General features: G+C 39.7%; 1 protein-coding gene across 2 annotated transcripts in view; it reads right to left on the bottom strand.

Annotated features, from left to right (window-relative positions):
* The window catches only part of JAK2 (Janus kinase 2), an 85947-nt gene extending 74571 nt beyond the window's left edge, over positions 1-11376 (bottom strand). The window contains exons 1-2 of one of the 2 annotated variants that reach the window (XM_071579997.1): positions 11187-11376; positions 10679-10727 (exon numbers count right to left, since the gene is read on the bottom strand). The gene's annotated coding sequence lies outside the window, so the exon portion shown is untranslated. The remainder of the gene's footprint in view (positions 1-10678; positions 10728-11186) is intronic. The other variant, XM_071579998.1, reaches the window with a different exon arrangement.
* Positions 11377-22471: the final 11095 nt, after the last annotated feature.

Below are 22471 nucleotides of genomic sequence, written 5' to 3'. Positions count from 1 at the left end.
TTATTTTCTTCCCATTTCCCCATCCAGAGGGAGTCACAACCTGACTGAGGAGTCACAACTTGAATGAGGAGTTTGCTCTAGCAAATGTGAGAACAACAGATCCAGAAAGACAAAAGGTTGTTTCAGCAATGTAAAATGGAAGACACAGTACTTGGCTGGATTTGGGCCCTGAAGTTTGATTCCAAGTAGGTCAGACCTTGACTACCACAGGATCAAAAAGCAATCTTAAAACCCACTTGACTCTGAGAAAAGAACAGCAACTGGCTCTTTATTAATTGGACCAAAGGAAGGAATGCAAGACAGCAACAAAGCCACCACCACAGGAGAAATGTGGCTGAACATGATAGAAAAGTTCTGAAAAAAGAAGAGTAAAGAGATGGTAAGAAGGTAATGAATATAAAGGCACCTGGAGGGATGAAGAGACAAAGCCATTTACATTCCTGCTCTTTCCTTACTTTAAGCCATTTTATTTCCAGAATTCTGTTGAGTTCCTGCTTCTGCCTGTAAACTCACCTCATGTTTCACTACTGCAAGAAAGGAAAGCAGAAGTATTTTTACAGTTGTGGTAAAAGAAGACAATTACTTTTCTTGCAACACTAGAAACATAAACATTCAGGAACAGTAAGGACATATTATGCTCTCCCCACAGTATCTTTGACTGTCTTCTTTTTTTCCTGGAGACTCAAAATAGTTACCTTGTGTGTGGTACAGTATCATTCACAATAGAAAGTCCATCTTTACAGGGTTTTTTCCTACCACCTGTTGTGTAAGCTTAGCGAATGAGTCTAGATGATCACTTAACTTTGTTGCTGTGTCTTGTCTATTTTTGCCAGGGAGGCTTTAATATTGTTTTCAATCCCTTTAGTCTCTCTTTCTTGTTGTTTATATGTCACTGGTGAGGATAATTTCCCATCTTATTTCCCTGACAGCAAGGGGATGTCCATCAGTTTTATTTGCTTAGTTTCTTCCTCTCATGGCTCAGTGTGTAACTGGAAATTATGTCTAGATGAGAAAGATATTGCACCAAACAATAGATAAGTATTCTAGAACCACTCTCATGTATTATAACAAATTAACTATTAGATGAGAAATTCTCCATTGTAGTGATCCATGCGTGTTTACCACCTCCACTTCTCTCTAATAGCGAAATAATAGGGAAAGCAATTAGATATCCTTTTCCTTAAGAATCTGGGATTTCTTAAAATGTTTTATTTCCCCTTTTGAACTAATCTTAAATAATCAAGAAATCAGCCTTATAATTTAGGTCATCTTAATTTGAGAAGAGACAGCAATATGAAATTTAAAAAGCAGTGTAAAGCAAAATGAAGTGGAAACAGAAGGGAAATGTTCTAACATTACATATATAATCAGCTCCTCAAACACAAGGGCAAATCTTAGTAAGAAATAGAAATATTTGGGGCATAAATAATATCACTAGTACAAGCTCTTACTAAACAAATTTAGACATCATTCAATGATGCCAAAAAATGGGATACTGATTCATGATACATTTATATTTCTCAAGGAAAGAAACTAACAGTCAACAATTAACTTTATTAGTAAGGAATGACATTACAGACCAACTGTTAAGAAAGGTAAATACTAAACAAAGTCAACTTGTGAACTCACTCAAGAATACAGCTTGATGAAAGAACCAAATCACACTGGCATACCCTTGCAACCAGCTCTATAAGACATTCATTCCAGCAGGAGATAATGCATTGGTCTCAACTGGTTGAAGTTTAATATCTTGACAAAAACAAAAGGCCATAACACTACAAAAGTTCCAGTTGGTTTAACTGTCCATGAATCTCAGAGAATGAAAGTCAATCAAGAAAAGAAAAGAAAAAAATCAACCCCCAGCAAATAGAAATATGTGCATTACGTGCATAAAATGCATAATTAAGTATTCAGCAATCTAATGGCAAGACAATTCAATTTATTCAAATTAATTTAAAATAGCTTCGAGCTATGATTGAAATTGAAGCAAACTTTTAAAATCAACCACTCATGTTGCATGTTTGCTTTTTAATCTGTTGTTTCACATGTTTAATCAATGAAGCAGTCAAATAGTTCTTTGCACTTGTTTTTAATTAAACAAGGCATATTATGATGCATTTTTATGTAAGAAGAGACAGAACTTAATGAGTTCCATCTAGACTTTGAGTTTTAATAAATTACATTACGCTAAAAAGTACATTGACTACAGTTTTCAATACATTAATTTTTAACTTATTTCTGTCATACTGCATTTCAAAAATTGAAATGTAACAAACACATATAAAACTTTAAAAAACTGCTATGGCTGACATTATTAAATACAATTCTTATTAAAAAATGTTACATGACCAAACATATTTATCAAAACATTCTGTTTTTCAAACTGCACAGTTAATTAAGGAGGGGAAGCAAGGGAATGACATGAACTGAACGGCCTGTTTCTGGTCACAATGTCCTTCAAGGATTTAAACCAAACATAGCTCATCATCTTATGGTTATTTTTACACATAAACTGGGGGAAGAAAACGCTCCCTGTCTGGTTGTTGAAAAGTCTCTGACCACCTACTGTTCTGGCTTTTATTTAGAAATCTGGCAATATTCAGATCTGACTTGAATTTAAAATTCTGTGTCCAGGCACTATCCCATTGCCCCAACACAGAAAAACAAACAGGTTCACAGCAGAGAACACTGACATAGCCAGGACTGTAGTACAGACCCTGTGAAGACAGACTGAGGAGCAGGGCCTATTCCACCTGGAGAAGACCTGGGGAACCAAAGGATCAACAAGGAGGTTATTCAGAAGACCAAGTCAAGCCCTTTACAGCACAAGAGACAACAGGCACAAGCTGAAACACAGGATGTTCAGAGATGATATAAGGAAAAAGTTTGACATCCAGAGGAAGTCCAGCAGTTATGTGTTGCCTCCATCCTTGAAGGTTTTTAAGACCTGACTGGATACAACTTTCATACCTGTTACAATCTCATTATTTGACCCTGCTTTAAGCAGAACTTTGAAAGCAGAAACCTATTGAGGTCCCCTCCTCACAAAATTCCCCTGTTATTCTATAAATACAGTATCTCTGTTTAACCAAAAGTTACACTATTTGACTAAATATAGGTTTTAGCAGAATTGCAATAATAACATCCAAATGTTTTACTTTACAACAAACAGTAATTTAAAGAAATCCTCTCCATCTCTTTCATCTGCCTGTCCACTGAAGATCAGGGATGACATACTCTAGTTTTCATCCGGTGTGTCCCCGCAGCATGAAAAGGCATCATCACTTCTCTTGGCTTCACACCTATTTAACCTACTTTAACTGTATGATAAAGAGCACTCAAGGTCACTTCCCCTTGGGTTTTGGTGAAAAACACTACAGCTACATCGTGACACCAAAATGATACTGAGTTTCTTAACACAGACATACTACATATGCAGGAGATGGAGAAAAGTGGTTTGACACATTACCACAAAGCACCAAGTGCCCTACATGCTGTTTACAAGTAAAGCTTTCCATATTTCCATAAATGACTTCAAATAATCTAAATACAAAGCTGTTCTAAGACTTTTCACACAAGTTAGAAGAACAGTCCACAAGGCCACTGTATGGATGAGAAACTAGACAGACAATACCTTCCAGCACATTATGGCATGCAATTAACTTGCAGTAATATCAAGTAATGACAAACTTCAAAGATCCTTCTGGAAAGGTCTGACTGAAAGAAATATTCTTTCATCACCTTGCAGAGTCATAACAACCATGCAACCACATCACAGCATAATAACTACAAAAAGAGATATGGTGCATTATCAACTTACTCGAAAACTTTTACCTCAAGTTCAAGATTGCAAAAAATCAATCTCTCAAAACTCATCAAACCACCATAAAATTGACAAGTTACAATCTCTTTTACAAAACAAACATTTAAAAACATTTTAATATTCCAAAGTGAGTTTAAAACTCAGTTTGTGAGTTCACAGGCAAAAATATTGATAAGCTATCAGTTTGAGCAAGTGACAGAGCTCTTAGAAAACAGACCTGGAAAAACAGAAGCCCAAGAAACTTATGGCACAGCTTAAGCCTGCTGCAGTCCAAAGATATCCTTCTAAACACTGCTAGTACACCTGAACCAGCTTGGGGAGCAACAGCAATGTAAACCTTTCAGTGTCCTGTGTAGTTTACACTACTGTGCTTCCTGTTGCTGAAATATGATCTTGTTCAGGTACACCTGATGTGTTAAAATCACACATGCAACTCTATTGCAGACATAGCTGCAAATTAATATGGTTCTGACTGATGCTGGTGCAATCTCATCAACCTCAACCAAATAACCCCCCCTGGTTTATTTATTCTCCACTTTGACCCAAGTCTATTTAATCACACTGCTTTGAGATCTGTCAATGTAAAACAATGAAAAGTGAGGATTCCAGCTCATTTTTACACCCATCTTGCACAGGGCCTAACAGTTTTGCATTCTCATTATCACATACTTAAGTCTTATGCTTCTCCCCAGCTTCTGCAAGCACGTTTCTGAAACACTCATTGGAATTCAATGCAAGTCTATCATCCTTTCGATGTCCAGAACATGATTTTACTGGGCTAGGCTTCAGTTTTAGGGACCAAAAGACCCATAGCAATAGAATGCCCTAGTGTTAACCAGCTAACTTGAAATCACTTCAAACCAAAGAAGCCAGGTTAAAAGAAAGGCAACCAGAAGTGCTTTTTCACAAGTCCCCTGACAGCATAGTTACAAAGGTTTATGAAGACCCAGGTATAGAGCAATTAAAAGATAACCATGCACCTATTTACACAGTTGTCGAGTAGTTCCAAAGTCTCAACCTTTTGGGAGCCAGCCGTTGGACTGACACATGCTTTTCTGCCCAAAACTGAGGATCTGGGTCTTGTGCAATCCAGTGCCCTCAGATTCCACTGGGAACCCAAAATTTCCTTTGTAGCCGAGTCCATCTTTGGGGTTATCCAGGATGTGGTTACACAATATTTGGTCCAATATTGCAAGCCAGCTCAAGAAGTTATCCTGTCTATTTCTCTCCCCTCATGCCACTTATTCCAAAAGAGAAAAAAAAATAATTTTAACTTAGGTCACTTGTGATACAGTTTACACCACAGCCCTACAAAAAGCTACACAACTGACAGAGCAGCAATTACAGTGTTTGTGAGAGACTGAGGAAACAAAAGTGTTGAGAACCAGAGACAGTTTAAAAGAACAGTTAAACTATCATGAAACTACACACTCTACCTTACTCTTAGATGTCTGTGACTTCATGGTTTTTAATTTCTGACAAAAAAGCCAAAATTCTTTGTCTGCTTGAATTGCCACCCATATTCCCCAGCATAAGGAATTCTACTGTCTCTTGGCCATCGATTGCTAAGTAGATAGAGAATGCTTTTAACTGCTTCAAAGAACAAAACCTCAAGGTATCAAAATATATAAAAAACCCAAAAGTGTTGCTGTTTCACTCAATGCAGAAATCTTAAAATTATGTACAGCAGCCACTTTGTCAATATAATACAAAAACTTGTTACTTAAAAACTGGATATTAATACTGATCTAAATATGCTGAAGTGGGCATTCAAATCTCATACGACTAATCCGAAATTCTTAAGAGAACAACCTTGTAGAATCAGATTACAGCTGATTTTATAATACAATAAAAACTGAACACCTTTCTATGTACATATTATTATAACACATTCTGTATTAAAATAAAACTCCTGAGAGGTCAAAAAATGAATCCAAGGAGAGAACCTACAGTGCCAGTGCTGCAAATTTTAGCAATATAGTGTAGGGAATAAGGTCTGAGCCAGTCATGATTTCCAAAATTAATTGTACAAGAAGCACTTTTCTCTGTGAGGTGCATTTCACAGGGAGGGGAAATGTCTTTAGTACTTTGATGATAAAATTGAAAAGCATGCAAGCTTTCAAGTTCACCAATCCTCCTGGCAGTCTTCATACAACCTATAAAATGAGAATGGTTTAGCTTTGGCTCCAGTTTTGATTCCTTCAGCTATAAGGAAGTGGTTTTAAAGGTTTCACTTTCACTCCTTTACTCCCTCCATTTTCCGAATACTACATTTTCCCTTCTTTACCCTTTGTAGACTATAGGACTGGAATAAGAATGTTTTCAATTCTGCTTATCCCTGAGGGCATACCCCCTCACATAACCAGTTGCAATTTGGCCCCAGCTTTTGATTTCTAGGCCCACAGGAGTACTTCTTCATATAGATCAGAGACAACACGTAACTGGCTTTATTTTGCCTCTCCATTGCTCCTCTGCTTCAGAAAGAAGTACAGAGCTATCTGGGGATTGTTGTCCCTTGCAACTGTATTAAAGCTAACTTAGGAACAAACATAATACAGCATTGCTGTATTTTGCAGAATCAGCAGCAAACATTAAAGAATGTCAGAACTCACCACAACTGGAAAATTCAGCAAAACGGAAAATTTTTGCTGGCTTATAGTATGCAGTATCCTAACTATATCACACATAACAGACTTGGTACTTCTTTCTGAACACGTTCCTCCCAATGTGAACTTTCACTTGAAAGCTGTATTTTTAAGAGGCTTTAGTCTTTATAATCACAGAGCCTTCTGTATCATTTGACTCTCAACAGATTTCCAAAGTACCTTTTTAAGTCACAAAAAATTTCTCTTTTATTAGGAATTAATGTTTGTTTTCCAACAGTCATCGTCCTCAAATACCTTTGCTTTAGTCTCACAGTCAATTTCTGCCAAATACATACAGTATAACTCAGACACCACCCACAGCCCTATCTCCATAACTGAATCCATGCAAGCAAATCCCATCATTTCATGCTGAAGTTAAAAGGGCTCCCAATCTAAATGCATTTGAATAACTGAGGTCTCTAAAATTTTTTCATAAATACAGGTTCCAAATTTACTGTATATTTATGTATCCAGACTGGATATTTGGAAGGCAAAGTTCTTCTTACTTTAAAAATATGTCACAGTGCTAGAAACTCAGGCTGTAGTCTGTGCCATGACACATTGAAGACTGATGAACATTTTGGTCATAATTATGAAATCCTAGTAATCAAGTAAGACTAATGGATAGCAAAGACAGAAGATAGCCATTTAAGGCACAACAGACATGTCCTTAAAGATCTGTTATTTATGCAAAGTGTCACTGTTAGACCAGGAAATCTTAATGCTATTCTAAAACATTCACCCTTCATCCCCAAAAATCTTAAAGTTCTTGTTCCCATAAATTGCTTCTGGTAAACAGGATGACTTGAGAATGTGCAAAAAATAAAGCCTCATGAACTGATTTAAATTGATTTGATAATTATGCTCATTAAATGCTACAAAAAATAAATACTTGAGACCAATTAACTCACATAAAGAAGCACCTTTAAATTTTTAATTACACATGCAAATAACTTGAATCACAACACTTAGAACATGTATAATAAATTCACTTATTTAAAACACTTCTAAAATATTTTCTTAAGGCCTGAAATCTACTGCAATTGCTCAAGCACATATGCACAATGATAAATGGAATACCATCTAAGATATCTCCACTGGACAGTCAATACAAAACTTTTCATGACAAACAACACACAAACCAGGAACAGGAGTAAATACCAGGAAAGGCTCTACATGGGGATGCTCACAGAGCAAGAAATACCACAGTCTATACACTTATGCAAGCATATAAACACTGTTCAAAGTCCTAGCCTAAAAACAACTTTAGCAATAACCAGCTTACATGAGACTTGTGCAGGATCAAAATTGAGAGCTAGCCAAACAACAACAACAACAACAAAAAATACAAAACAGAAGACAGCTAACATTTGATGCCAATAAATTCAAAATAATAAATTCCTGAAAGAATAACTTGCAGTTATTCCCACATGGCATTGAATTTTAAGCCAAATGTAAGCAGATAAACAAAACAACCACACACAGGATGTGCAGCTCGACAGAATTTCTGCTTAATAGAAATACATGCAAGACAAGAAACAAAGTGTTCCAATGAAAAAAGGAAAGGGATTGAAAACATTCTCAATTCACCTGGAATACTGTCTTTTGTGACATCAAAAAACACAGAAAACTAGAATCAGTTCACAGATTTATATGAGCTATGAACAAATACTACAGATTCTATGAAAAGAGAAAACCCACACATACACACACACCTGCCCCTCCCTCCACACACAAAAGAGCACCACACAAAACTAGAAGAAAGCCAAACCGACAGAAAACCAAAACATTAAGAGCTAATGCCCCTCTTCCTATTAAAAGGAAATGTGCTACCATTATTCAAAAGCAATTCACTAACAACAAAAGGAACTCTGCAATACTACTATGAAGTTATTGTCAAATACCTATGCAGAGACCATCCATGAAAGGACAAGGCCTCTATTGATTTTAAATAATTGCCTGCATTAGATTGGACCTTTTTTCCTACAAATCAGATTTAAAGACTCATGGTTGACTGTGTGATACAACGGCTGCATAACCAAAATTAGATAGACAATTGCCTTCCAGCCAAGTCATTCTACCTAACACATGGGGATTATCATTGCCCATGTAAACCAGATCTCTCTGCAGTACTGCATAACCCACAGAGCTTAACAGTTGAGTGAGGCATCACTCTTTTTCCTACAGCACCTCAAAGGCTGCAACTGATAATGACAGCACACCTTACACTTGTAGCACTTTATTGTTCTGAGAAGCATGTAATCCACTCGAGTGACAGATACAGTGTACTCTCTAGATGAACATGACATTCAGCAAAACACCTACTGACATGTGGCAAACAAAACTGATTACAGTTCCTCAAGCAGAACTACTATAAAGAAGATTCATTATATATACACATCTGTGCACAGAGGTCTCCATAAAGACAGATCTACCTCATGCAATAATCTGCAAAATCTCATGTCCAGAAATTCAAGAAAGCTCCTCATTTACCTTCTGATAAAGAAATCACATCTGAAACAAGTTACAGAAAGACAAACGTAAGCATGAGCTCAAATGTTGACTCAGATACTATTAGTATTACTCACATTAGTCATCTTACTGGGCTCATGCTGAGAACCCTGTGGGTGGACATAAGAATACATAAGGAACCCACCAAAATCAGTGCAGAGCTGGGGTCAGAGGTTTTGAAACAGCAGCTCTATTAAGTTAAATGAAAAAATGTAACTGTGTCCTGCCTAATAACAGGGATAATATTTGCTTGCAATCCAAGGTAGGAAGTAGGGAGAGTGTTAAAACAAAAATGCTAGCCTGTAATAGCACAGGAGCACTAGGATAAGATAATTTGGGTTGAAAGTCACCTCATGAGGTCATCTAGTTCAACCTTCTACTTCCAGCTCCAGTTATTTTTATAAAAAAGACACAGGATTTTGGTTGCTCTCTTCCAAATCAGTTGAGGTTTTTAGAACATCATTAAAACAAATATTTATTATTGCATTCTCAACTATGTCAATTGCTTTTTAATTAAAGTTTTGTAACTTTTGATGGTAGTTCTCTTTTATTAATAATGAACACCATTTAATTAATGTCTCTGCTTAATACTACACTACTATCTGAATTTTGTTTATTTACCTTTAGAAGTTCTTTCAGATGAGATACTAAGTTGTTTCTTCTAACTGCAAACTTCATCATTTAGATTTTTTTTAACATAAGGTCATACTGTAAAAATGTTCCAGAGCTGAGGTAAGAGGCCAATAGGAAAGCAACAACTCCATTCAACAACTGCTTTTCTTATAACTTCAGCAAAAAGATCCAGTGCTAGTACAAGATGGCAGTGACATTCTCTTCAGTAGTAGTCTGTGGTCATGCATAACATTACCTCCACATAGTCTGGAAATGGTCATTCTACAGATATTTCAACATTTTTTTAGCCTAATCATCACTCTGAACAGCTACAAATGAAAAGCAGTAGCAGCCTCCTTTTGTTTTTCATTGTGCAGTTCCAGACAGTCTGATTTGATTAACAAGGATGTTGAACCATTTACTGCATTCTGTGAACTTCTTACTCATTACAACTTCCCCTCCAAGCAGCAAATACTACTTCCCCATGTTGCTGTTGTTGGCACTTACAAAAATTAAAAACTCTGTAAAGCTCACTTGGGACACACTCTGATCAAGCAGAAGACAGTGATGGCTACTGCATTCCTACTGAATCCTCAAACTACTGCCACCAACCCTAAAAAAGGAGGATAAATGGGCATGCCTAAGAAACATCACTACAATATTACTCCCATATCACTTATCAGGAAGACTAAGAAGGTGGGGAAGAATAAACAAAGTTAACGAAACCCTTCCAAGCTACCTTTACACAGAATATCTCTAAAATCTTCTGTCAATTTTGACTTTCCTTAAAATACAAACTTAAGAAATAGTTCTCTCTCATCTAAACAACATATACATTAAATTTGACTAAGAACAGAACAAATGAAGGAGTAGATAATAAATTGGAAAGCTGTACTGGGCTAAGATGTCAGAAATACTGACCATTAGGCAACAAATAGCGAGTACAAAAACATACTCGAAACTGTAAATAGCTATCACCATCTTCCCAATTATGTTTCCTTCTGCCCAACACCCAAAAGGAATATACTGAACGTCTCTCAGCATAAAGCAGTTTACAAATAGCCAAAGGAAAGTGATATTTTCTCACCTGTCACTGACTGCAGAGGTGACAAGGCCGCAGTAGGGTTCTAAACAGACTTCGGCCACAAATTAAAAAAAAAAAATCCGAATAAGTTTTACCTGTAATTCTTTTCTTAAAAAATATAATCCTGCGAAAATGAATTTTTAGGGAAACATTTGCCCACGCAGAATCAAATTCAATAGAGACATACAGATAAAATCCACAGACTCTGTGGCTGTTTGCCCTCCTTCTGCAATGAGGCGAGTTGAGTTTGGGGTTTTGTTACAGCACAAGTAGCCTTCTCGGGGAAGCTGTCCCGCAGCACACAGGCCCGCAGCACGGCCGCAGCCGCTGCCGGAGCCACAGCGCTCCGCGGGCGCGAAGGGGCCGGGCCGGGCCGCGCTGGCGGCGCGGGGCAGGCGCAGCGGCGGGGCCGCACTCGGCGGGGCAGGGCCGGAGCAGCCCCGCTCGGGCGCGGGACACGGTGTGGCAGCCGCCAACCCCCACCCTCCCCGGGCGGCGCCGCCCCACTCACCCGGCGGCGGCGGCGGCTGTGGCTGTGGCTGTGGCTGTGGCCGTGACTGTGGCTGTGGCTGTGGCTGTGCAGCGCGGCGGAGGCAGCGTTCGACCGTTCCTTGTCCCTGTCCCTGTCCCTGCCCCTGTCCCTGCCCAGGCACGGCGGCGCCGGCCGGGGACGCGGCAGCAGCTCCGCGCCGACCCGCGCTCTGCGCGCACCTCCGCCCGCCCCTGGCTGGGCGGTGCTCCCGCGCCGCGTCACCGGGCCAGGCTGGGCCGGGCCGAGCCGGCCGGGTGGGGCGGGCTCGTGGCTCTCCCGGGTGGGACGCGGTGTCGCACACGGCGGGCAGGCAGACGGCGGTGGGAAACTGCCCCGGCCGCAGAACAGGCTCGGCCCCGCCGCACACGGCGGGCAGGCACACGGCGGTGGGACACTGTGTCCCCGGCCGCAGGGCTGGCTCGGAGCGCCCCTCCCGCGCAGGCGGCAGCGCCTCGGCACAGAACCACAGATTATGCTGAGCTGGGAGGAACCCACGGGGATGGTCGAATCCAACTGCCGGCCCTGCACACGTTATCCCCAAGAATTACGCCATGTGCCTGAGAGCATTGTCCAAACGCATTCTGAGCTCTGTTAGGCTTCGCCGGCGCTGGAGGGCACCGGGCGCTATGAGTGCGGGAGCGGAGCGCGGCCTGCCCCGCTCCCGCCCCACAGCCCGTGTGGGCAGCGAGGGCTGCTGAGCCTAACAACGCTCCTTCTGTAGGAGCTGCGGCGAGGTGATAGCTGGAGGGAAGTGAGGCGAAGGGCATCGGCCCAGCGAGTGCAGGGACAGACCCGGCCTTGTTGGGCCGCGGTAAACAGCAGCAGTGCAGTCTGGCTGCAAAGCAGTGTGTGTGTTGGTTGGGTCAAAGGGAAAATGTGCAGGTGAGTTTTTAAGCAGTGCGTGTGTGTGCTAGTTCTGTCCCACCTGCCGAGATTTATTGTACAGTTCTGACTGCAGAAATGTACGCTTTTCTGTAACTTCTTAAGTGTTTAATTTGTTCCTTGTTTTCGTGCCCATTAGAAGAAAATGCACCTCACCCAAAAGCTCAGGAACCGGGCTGTCTGTAAGACAAAGAACACAAGTTAGGACAGGGAAGAACTAAAAGCTATGTAAAGGTTTGATAGATGATGAGTCTCAAACTACCAACACGCTCATGCTCATGACATCCAGTGACTTCAAGCTGTTACCTATCAGCTAGCAATTTGCTACTGTCAAAATACAATTATTTAAGGACAATCTTGTCACTCATTCCTGAGATGTTAAGCATGGTTTTTGTTGTAGTTTGGGATTATTATGTAAATTTTCTCCCCTGCCACTTAACTGCCCAGGCCAGCGGTTAACAAAAGAAGCAGTTAACTGTTGATCGCTGGGGTGGGGGCAGGTTTGTCTCTTTTGTTTTTTGGGTTTTTTTTTGATTTCTCCGGAGTCTTGGCTCAGCGGAACGGGGGAGTGGGGGCTCGAAGGAGGCAGGCTGCCCTGCTGGTTACTGCTGGGGTTTTTCCTGGCTGTCTTGCCGCTGCCCACCTCGGACTACTTTTCGTGCCGTGCTGATGCTGCTACCTGCCTTGGATTTGCTGCTGGTTGCTCGTACCTTTCTGCTTCTTGGACGGGGAACACAGGGGGAAGAGACTGAGTCCATCTGAAAGCCCACTGCTCGTCTGTTTCGCTGGAGAGGGACTGAAACTCACTCTGCAGCCAGCCGGGCTGTGACAAGGACACTTAAGTATAACCTTTTCTCCCGGAGAAAAAAAACCTGCTGGGTTTTGTTGTTGTTTTGTTTCTTTTGGTTTGTTTTTTTTTCCCTCTCTTGTGGTGTTGGGGAAGTGGGTTGCACTAGTCTGTTTACATATATATATAGCAGTTATCCTTCTTGTATTAAAATTCCTTTTCTTAAATTTGATAAAGAGTGGTGTGATTATCGTGGAGGAGGCCCCTCCCCTGCTTGTGGGTAAAACATTTTGGGTTTTTTTTTCCGTCAAACCCAGACAGTTTTTTACTCTGTGCCAGAGACGAAAGTATGCACATGTCCAATAGCATCCTCTCACAAGAAATACAGTATAGATCATTCAGAACTAGAGATTAGCTCAGTGGGTACTTTGCTTTGCATATTGGTTTTGCTTGAATATGCAGTTTAAAGGATACCTGGTGATTTTGAAATAAAGTCAGTCACAGCATGTTTTCATCTGCAATTTCTAGTCCTTTGTCTCACAGAAAGTTTTCCTCTGCTAATTTGCTTTTCATTTTTAATGTCTCTTTACAGGTTGCAGTGCTGAAAACTTACACAAACATTCTGCAGTGACACTGAAATAATCTTTCAAGTAGGGAAGGGAAACAGCCTGCAAAATAAAAGTACTCTGATGCCTCCCAAATAAAATTACCTAATATGCCACTGGTATCCAGAGCACTTAAAAGACCGGGAGAGTAGGGTTCAACATTGTTTGTAGTCTCACTGATCTCTTAAGACTCTGCTTATCAAGATTTCTGTGGACAGTATCCTGCAAATGCAAAGAATTCTACTGAAATAGATGGAAAGTCCTTATATTATTAAGCTTCAGCAGTTTATCAGAGTCAGGTGTAGTTGGACCTGCAAGACTTCACAACATTTGGAGTGACAAAGCATGCTATAACTTGAGGGGATTGCGGAAGTCCAGTCTGTTAGGATTCCAAATATTACAGCTTATGTAATGATACCTGGCATTTTTACTTTTGTTTATTTTCAATTGTAATTAAAGATATTTTAGTATAGCATAGCAAGAAATAGTATGGTCTCATGAAATATCCTCTTTCACTAGTCTGTTCAGGATTGTTCATTCCTTTCAGCAGTGTTCCTGCTACTACGTCAATTTTTAACAAGTCCTTTAAAAGGCATCTGCACCTAAACTGAATATCTCAGATTTGCATCTTACTACCATTTAAACATCCCCCTTTCCTTTTAGTTTGCTAAATGTTCATATAGTGTCCATACATTTGCATGTGTATATGCTTGGCTAGAAATGTCAGCCTGTGACAGAGAGTTGAAGTATCATTTGTCTACATGTATTTAATATTGCGTATTCACCCCTTGTGATTAGACCCATGTGTAGGGTATAGTAATACAGGCATAACCACAGAACCAAAAATTAAAGGATGTTAAACACTAAACTTATTCAATATATTCCCAAACAACAGACAAAACTACCACTATTTATATACATGATTTTTACAGGTCTTGTAACATGTAAACAAAATTTCATTTGTTTTTTAAAGCAAGTTACAAAACTTGCCATCTGTGCAAAAGGCTCAGTTTTACTTTCTTGATTGCTTCTGTATTCCAAATTCTGAGAGTAGCATGCATGCCAGGAAATAGATTTTGTTTCATTTTCATATGCAGAAAGCTAAATATTCTAGGAATAGTAGTAGTTCCTTCAAAAATTCTCGTAGTTGGATTTAGATTTATAATTTTCAGCTGAAATTAAAATGAAAGTATATCCTCTGTTCAGGAGGAGGGGATTATTTACAAAGCCTCTGCAAATTACAGCGCCAAGGAGTTACTTACTTAAATCAAATCTATGACATGTATTTCTCTTTTGCTTCTACTGTTGTAGTAGGATGTAAAATTCTTATTGTTTAGTGATAAGTACATATGTTGTAATGTTTTTTCTTGGGTTTTTTTGTGTAGGCCCAACCTTGGAGAAAAACATCTTTTGGTTAAAAATCCATGCTTTTCCTTTAAATATATGGCAGAGAGAACACTCTTAAAGAAAACTTCAATTTTTTATAGTCATTCTCTGAAACCTATTTCCTGAAAATGTGTAAGTGATTACCTCTTTCCTGAGGAGAACAGCAATACAAGCATCTGTAAATACAGGTTTGCATATGATTCAGCTGCAGAAAGCATTTGTTTTCCATTTGGGAAAACAAACTAGGAAAAAAAGCCTTCCCTTGGCCTCTGAGGGCCTCAGCAGTAAGGGAAAGTTTTTCCCCTTCTAGACATCTACTTGATAACTTCCTCTGATAGACAGTAGAAAGTACCTAAAAATACCTGCTGTAATGCATTTCTGCAAAGACTAATTTTGAAGCATTCACCTAAGAATGCAAAAGGTACTTCTCCAGACACTAAACTCTACTCTGATTGCTGCTGCTGTTGAAAGACACTTCTTTGTCAGTTCCTTCTCTAATAGTCCACTGTGTTCTTGATCAGGTGCAAAATGCTGAATCATACAACAATCCTACAGGGAAAAAAAATCCCCAAACAAACATGGTAAAAATCTGCAAAAACAGGCATCAGTTCAATTGCTGAGCAACTCAAAAGCACTCAGAGACCAAAGTGACTAAAGCAGGACAATGATTTCTATAAACTGGAGAAAAATGGAATCAAGGAGTGCTCCCCCCTCCTTCGTGTCCGTAACTGCCCTATTTCCCTTCCGTAGCATTTTCCAGGAGCTGGTTAAGTTGACATTTTCCAACAGCTCTCTGAGATTCCCTCCATGCAATACATGAAGACAGAGAAAAAGCCTGCAGTGATCAGGAATAGTGCTCTGCTTGGCAGATTCTTGGTTTGTATGAGAGATGTGCATGCTAGATGTTCAGTGGCAATAAAACTTGGATTAAAAAAGATCACATAGTAGTAGTGCTGTATTTATTGACTGTGTTGATAGCACAGTCAATCACATGTAGTGTGTAAGATCTTCATTCGTGCCTTTCAAATTGAAATGTTCTGGGTTTGTGGGTTTCAGTAGTCACTGGTAGGTTTTCTGCAGTTAAAGATTAAGTGATTCTTTAATTTACTTTGTAATGAAGCTGATTGCCTCATCTGAACAGCAAGGCCTGCACTGATCTCCACACTGCTTTTGGCTCTATTAAATGTTCCAACACTTAGAACACTTTCATCCATGTGGCTCAGCAAGGTTGGTGTGGATCTGATCTGGAGATGGAGTAAATTAATTTCTTGCCAAGTTAGTTGACTCACAACTGAGCAGCAGCGTGGGATTTCCTTTAAAGGAACTTGTGCCTTTCTCCTCTTAGAGGACAGAACATAGCATTCAGCCAACAGTTATGTAGCTGGAAAAAGCAGTCAGGCAACTAAGTGCAAACAATTGGTTAACTCTAGAACTTCAAAAAAAATTTTGAAATGCAGTCCACTGATGGGAAATGGCTCAATATAAATGGCAGTACTGGGAAATACAAATTTACTGACTGTTTTGCTTACTGTCTGAGTAAACAGTTAGATGTACTAGTACCATATAGTGAGGAAAAAATTCAGTGTGTCTGAGATTCTCAAAATCTGCTAACAGAACAAAATGAAACAAAACTGCACCCTGACGTTGAAGGAGACCCTAGAAACACAGACTGCAGACCTCAGCTTGCAGTATTTGCCAGTGGCTCTGCTGTCAAAACTACTAATGATTGCAATAAGAATGCTTCTGGCATCCATCAGTATGCTAGGTCTCCATAGAGTTATTTCCTAATCAACTTTTACTTGCATAGGTTTGGTTTATTTTGTTTTCCCTTTACACTATTTAATCTTTAGAGCAGGATATTTTCTGTGTTTAACTGGTACATAAACACAATGATATGTGAATTTGTATTGAGTTTACATGGTCAGGTTTTGTAGTAGTGGGGCTACAGGGGTGGCTTTTGTGAGATGCCAGAAGCTTCCCCCACATATCTGGCAGAGCCAATGCCAGACAGCTCCAAGATTTACATGCCACTGGCCAAGCCTGGGCCAACCAGAAATTGTGGTTAACACCTCTGTGATAACATATTTAAGAAGGAGAAGAAGTTATTGGGCAGGCACTCAGAGAGAAGCGTAGTGAGAATATGTGGAAGAAACTGCCCTGCAGACACCAAAGTCAGCGGAGAAGGAGGGGGAGGGGGTGCTCCAGGCACAACAGCTGAGGTTCTCCTGCAGCCCATGGTGAAGACCATGGTGAGTCAGGCTGTCCTCCTGCAGCCCATGGAGGTCAGTGGGAATGCAGAGAGCCACACCAGAGAAGATAGATGCCCAAAAGAAGGCTGTGAGCCCATGTGCTAGAGCAAGCTCCTGTCAGGGACCTGCAGACTCATAGAGAGAGGAGCTGATGCTGGAAGAGGTTTCCCGGTAGGACTTGTGACCCTCCTGAGGACCCACACTGGAGCACCTTGTGCCTGAAAGACTGTACCCTGAAGAAGAGTGACCCACGCTGGAGAAGTTCATGCAGAACTATTGCCCATGGGGTGGATTCACATTAGAGAAGCTCATGGGGGACTGTCTCCTGTGGGAGGGACCCCACAGAAGCAGGGAAAGGACTCCTTTCACTGAGAAGTGGCAGAAACAACCTGTGATGAACTGACCATAACCCCCATTCCCCATCTCCCTGCACTGCTGCAGGTGGGGAGGCAGAGCCTGGGAAGGAGGGACAGGTGGGAAGGTGTTTTTAAGATTTCTTTTGCTTCTCATTATCCTGATACGGGTTTTTTTGTAATAAATTCAATTAATTTCTGAAAGTTGAGTCTATTTTGTCTGTGGCAGTATTCAGTGAGTGATGTCTCCCTGTCCTTATCTCAACTCATGAACCTTTCATTTTATTTTCTGTCCCTGGTCCACTTGTGAAGTGGAGTGATGACCAGCTTTGGTAAGTACCTGGCATCCTGCCAGGATTAACCCCCCACAGAATTCAAAAGGTTTTTGGTTATACTGTTATACAAATTGTATCTATATTCATAATAAAGACAAACTAAAGTGCCTTCCCAGACCGACCTATCACTGGGAAAATAGCTTATAAAAAAAAGTTGTCTTTGAAAATCCCACGGGAGTGGAAAAGTCTACTAGCTTGAAAACCTGTTGAAACAGATTTTGGAGCAACCAGCTTTTGTTTTTGCTTTTGAAAACTCCAAGCAAAATCCCTTCAGCCTTTCCTACATTAGTCCCATATGGGAAACAGCCTACTTCATCCATATACACAAACTAATATTTCTGCATTGTCTCGGAGTTTTGAGACATGGAAAAGGACCTAGAAAATGATCGGAAGAACTCTACTGCAATATTAAGTTTCCAGCCCAGGTGTTACGTAAATACTTTCTCCAGACTTCACTCTGTCCAGTGTTCAGGCCTGCATAATGACCTGATATCCACTTGTGGAAAGTCTTTGAATAGATATTTTAACATGTGTACATACTATATTTTGTTCTTATGTTTCAAGATGTATGTGGACATTTAGATGAGAACATCTGTTATGAATTTTTCAAATTAAGGTTTCTAGAAGTTAAACATGTAGTGATTAATGATATTGAATTTTAAATGTAATGAACCACCACTCTGCCCGAGTTCCTTTATTTTGCATTATCATGGAAAGTTAACCTTCTTGAACTTGTTTGGCATCACTTTTCTATCTGTGAAAGTCAGGAAGCTTCAAAAGTTAATGTTTATATAAATTCATTTCCATTGATAGTTTTTTATCCTGTTGGGGTTTTTTTTATTATTATCTAATCTGCTTTTGTAATTTAATCTGCCTTAGTGTAACAGGATGTAAGTGTGATACAGTTAAACTAAAAGGACAAAAGACAACAGAATGGGATAACAAAAATCCTGTTAAGGTCAATGGTTGAAATTTTGGAATTTCCTCACTTGAAGGCTCAACCTTAGTGATATTTTCAATTTTTTTTTTCATTTTGGTGTATGATTAAGATACAATTACTAGGTTACTTGCATGCAATATGGAAGTCAATGTCTTAAAACTGAACCAAGTGTGTCTTTTACATTTTCCTAACTGCCTACTGTACCTGTACTCACATCAATCACCAGAGAGCTTGAAGAAGGCTTCTGAGTTCAGCCTGGAGAAGGGGAGATTTCAGGGAGGAGGATGCAGGAAGACTTTATAGCCGTCTTCCAGTCTGAGTAGTCTTCCTGTAAAGGGGCTTGTGGGAAAATTGGAGAGGGACGTTTTACATGGGCATGAAGTGACAGGACATAATGGCTTTAAACTGAAAGAAAGTAGGCTTAGATTAGATATTAAGAAGTTCTTTACTGAGAGAGTACTGAGGTGCTGGAACAGGTTGTCCAAAGAAATTGTGAATACCCCATCCCTGGAAATGTTCAAGGCCAGGCTGGATGGGGCTCTGAGCAAACTGATCTAGTGAAAGGTGTCCATGCCTGTGACGGAGCATTGAAACGTGGTGAACTTTAAGGTCTCTTCCAACCCAAAACCCACTAGGATTCTGTAAGAGCAAGAACCTTAATACACACACAAAAATCTGAACAAGAAACTTTCACAAACTGTTTCTAAAACTCTTTAAATTGCTTACAGTAAATTCAAAGTGAAAAATTTAATTTGTTTGTACTTAATGTTTCCATTCTCATCCTAGGATTTGACAGTGAAGAAAAGACACTGAGTTTCACTTTTTTTTCCTCAGTTTTCCTTCTGATTGATAGTACACAGTAACAGCAAGTTGTGTTTTGATTCACAGTCCTGAACAAGGATGAGCAGAGTTTAATTTAAAATCAGAAACCTATTTCAGTTTGAAATAAGATTATAAAAATATGCATTCTGCTGATTTTTCAAATGTGCTAAGTAATTATTGCTCAGATGAAAGTCAGTATGAGATGCTTCACTTTATCAATATTCTAAAAAAGTAAATTACTTCAGGAAGCAGCTAGACATCAGTTGATATCAAGTGTGCCCTGGCAAAACTAAAACATCAAGATATTTTATGTTTAAAATAAATAATTAAGTCTATTTGGCATAGCTGTTCTGCTTTTCATGAATATTTTGGCCAGTTTCATTTAAAACTAGCAGGAGCACAGGAGCTGCACAAAGAAATGTGTCTGGATTCAAAAAGATACCCTGCTCTGAACCTAAGCAAACCAGCTAAAAGGCACTTCTAAGGGAGGGACCTATCCCACAGGCTACCACTCGAGTAACACTGCTTTCATTAGTTAATTGGGGGGTCAGACTCTACATAACTTTTATTAACTAGTAATTTTCACTATTGCTTTGTAATTAAATAGGTACAAACAACATCAAACCCACATTAATCATTCTCTTTTCCTCCTTTGTTTTTGAACTCCAGTCAGATCAGTTCAAATCTTTGCTTTGTAATTAAAACAATAAATCAAATTCATATGTTTTCATTTCCTATATTAGAAAAGGCACCCAGCAACCATTGCTTTTAAAAACATTAATTCCTCATTCCGCTTTTTGTGGTGTAATGAAAATAAACACGTATTAGAGCTCTCAGAGAGACCATTTCAGGATATGGAAATAGCTTCCACAAACTCTTTTCTTGGAGGAGAAAGACTTTTAGATAAGCAGTTACAGCACGTATTCCCTGACACTGAGGCACAGGTGCAGAATAAAAGCTCTCCCCTGGGCAAAGAATATGTGTCACTTAGCCATCAAGTTTCTGTAGGATTATAAAAGATACTGCCAAGGTAGTTGTACATAAGGTAAAAACAGCAGTTAACTCAGTTTGATCCTCACAGGAATTAGCTTCAGAGCGTGTCATTCCCAAGATAGATTTTCTGTGAAGGACCAGAGCAATTAGATGTGTTTATCTAATTCCTTGAAAGAGTACAAGTAGTTCTCACCCGCGGAACTGAAGAAAAGCTATTTGTCATGGTTTTCACTCAGTGCCCTATCCAGTGCAGAGCACTGTTGCATCTGGGGTTCCTGGAGCTGGAGAAACCTCAGGACTACCCTGCATCCCTGGCATCAACACAGCTGGACCCAAGGAGCAAACCCAGGCCTCTGAGGTGAGCCACGGGAGTCCAGCTCTCCTGGTTTTGAATGTCTTCTATTCTGTTTCCTCTGCTGCCACACAACCTAGTCAGCCATGGGTGGAAAACCTGGAGCTACCAGGAAACCCAGCCAGAGATATTTTGGTTTAGTGGAAATTGTGGAAATGGGAACCTGTTTGTGCTGAAGCAGGCAACAGAAATAACTATGCTGATCAGAGGAGAGGCCCATTCCGTAAATGGCTGAGGAAGCAAGTTAAAAAGATTGTAAAGGGAGCTGCTTTTACTTGGAACTGCCACTTTTCTTCTTCCCTCCAAAAGTGAAACTAGCATGCCACCCACACAACTTGTTAATATTTGTCTAGAAGCTGCAGTAACACCAGCAAGAGTGGATTGCATGAGAATGGTAGGTGAGATATAGCTACTGAAGTCCTTAGGATCTGTGATTTTTGGTCTGTTATATGAGCTAGTGCTACAAAACATGCTGGCAAGGGTTGTGATATTTTTTTATTCTCTATAAAATACTAAAGGGCTAAAGAACACTATTTTAAAATAGTTTAAATATTTTAAACACAAGGAGATAATTGAAACTCTAGTACAGTTATTTAGTTTGTTCCATTGTGTGCTTTTATGTCTTTGTGACTTTCATTCCCCTCCCTACTTCACTGTAAAGCAGAAAGCTGAAAAGTAGTATCTAGTCCTCAGAACGCCTTCTCTTAAGTCAACCTTGTCTTTGTGTTCAAACTTGCAGTAGACACCTTATATAATGAAACACAGTTAGAGTTTTCAACAGTGGAACAAAACAAAGGAGAAAAAAACAAGTAACAAAAAACCCAAGCAAAGAAACAAACAACCAAACAAAACCCAAATAAATAAAAAGCCAGCATAAAAAAAAAGAGAAAAATTAAGCCAGGGAAATTTGGGGTTGTACAGCCACAATGAAATTATAGCCATCATAATGTGGGGCAGATGTTTGCACAGGCCTGAGAATCTGTGAATCTTGATATTTTCTAGTCCAGCTACCTGTGGGATACAAATAAGTCACTTCATTCTTTTGTACTATAGGCACAAAAACAGTTTTCCAAAACACAGACTTTGGAACAGATGATAAAAATCCATAAAGCCAAGAATTTCAGTACATGAATGTGAACAGTGTACCTTTTTATATTTATATGCCTATAACTTGGTAATAACAAATCAAATAATGTATTAATTAATACTATTGTTATTGTCTGGAGAAGACATAAGATAGAGGAAATGATTGAGGGGCCTTATGAAATCTGAAAAGATGTGAAAAGAGAAGTTTCAGTCAAGTTCCCTCATAGCAGTGATACCTAATTTCCTGCAAGAGACTCTCAAAACGTTAGTGGAGATATAAAGTTAATGTAGCCCTTTTTATTGGAATCTTTCAAGGTGCAGACCAAAGTATGTGCACATGCGTCAGCCAGATGTTGCAGTTTTTATAACTTTCAGTAATTTGTATTTGTGATATCTGTAGCCAACCCTTGGTACCATTTCCCCTGTTGCCCATGCTCAGAACTCCTCAGAACTGCCCCTTGGATCTCCTCCAAG

This window comes from Pithys albifrons, chromosome Z (genome assembly GCF_047495875.1).
Source record: "Pithys albifrons albifrons isolate INPA30051 chromosome Z, PitAlb_v1, whole genome shotgun sequence".
Classification (NCBI taxonomy): Eukaryota; Metazoa; Chordata; class Aves; order Passeriformes; family Thamnophilidae; genus Pithys; species Pithys albifrons.
Note: the sequence above shows the minus strand (reverse complement) of the source record. Positions and strands in the feature narration are given on the sequence as shown.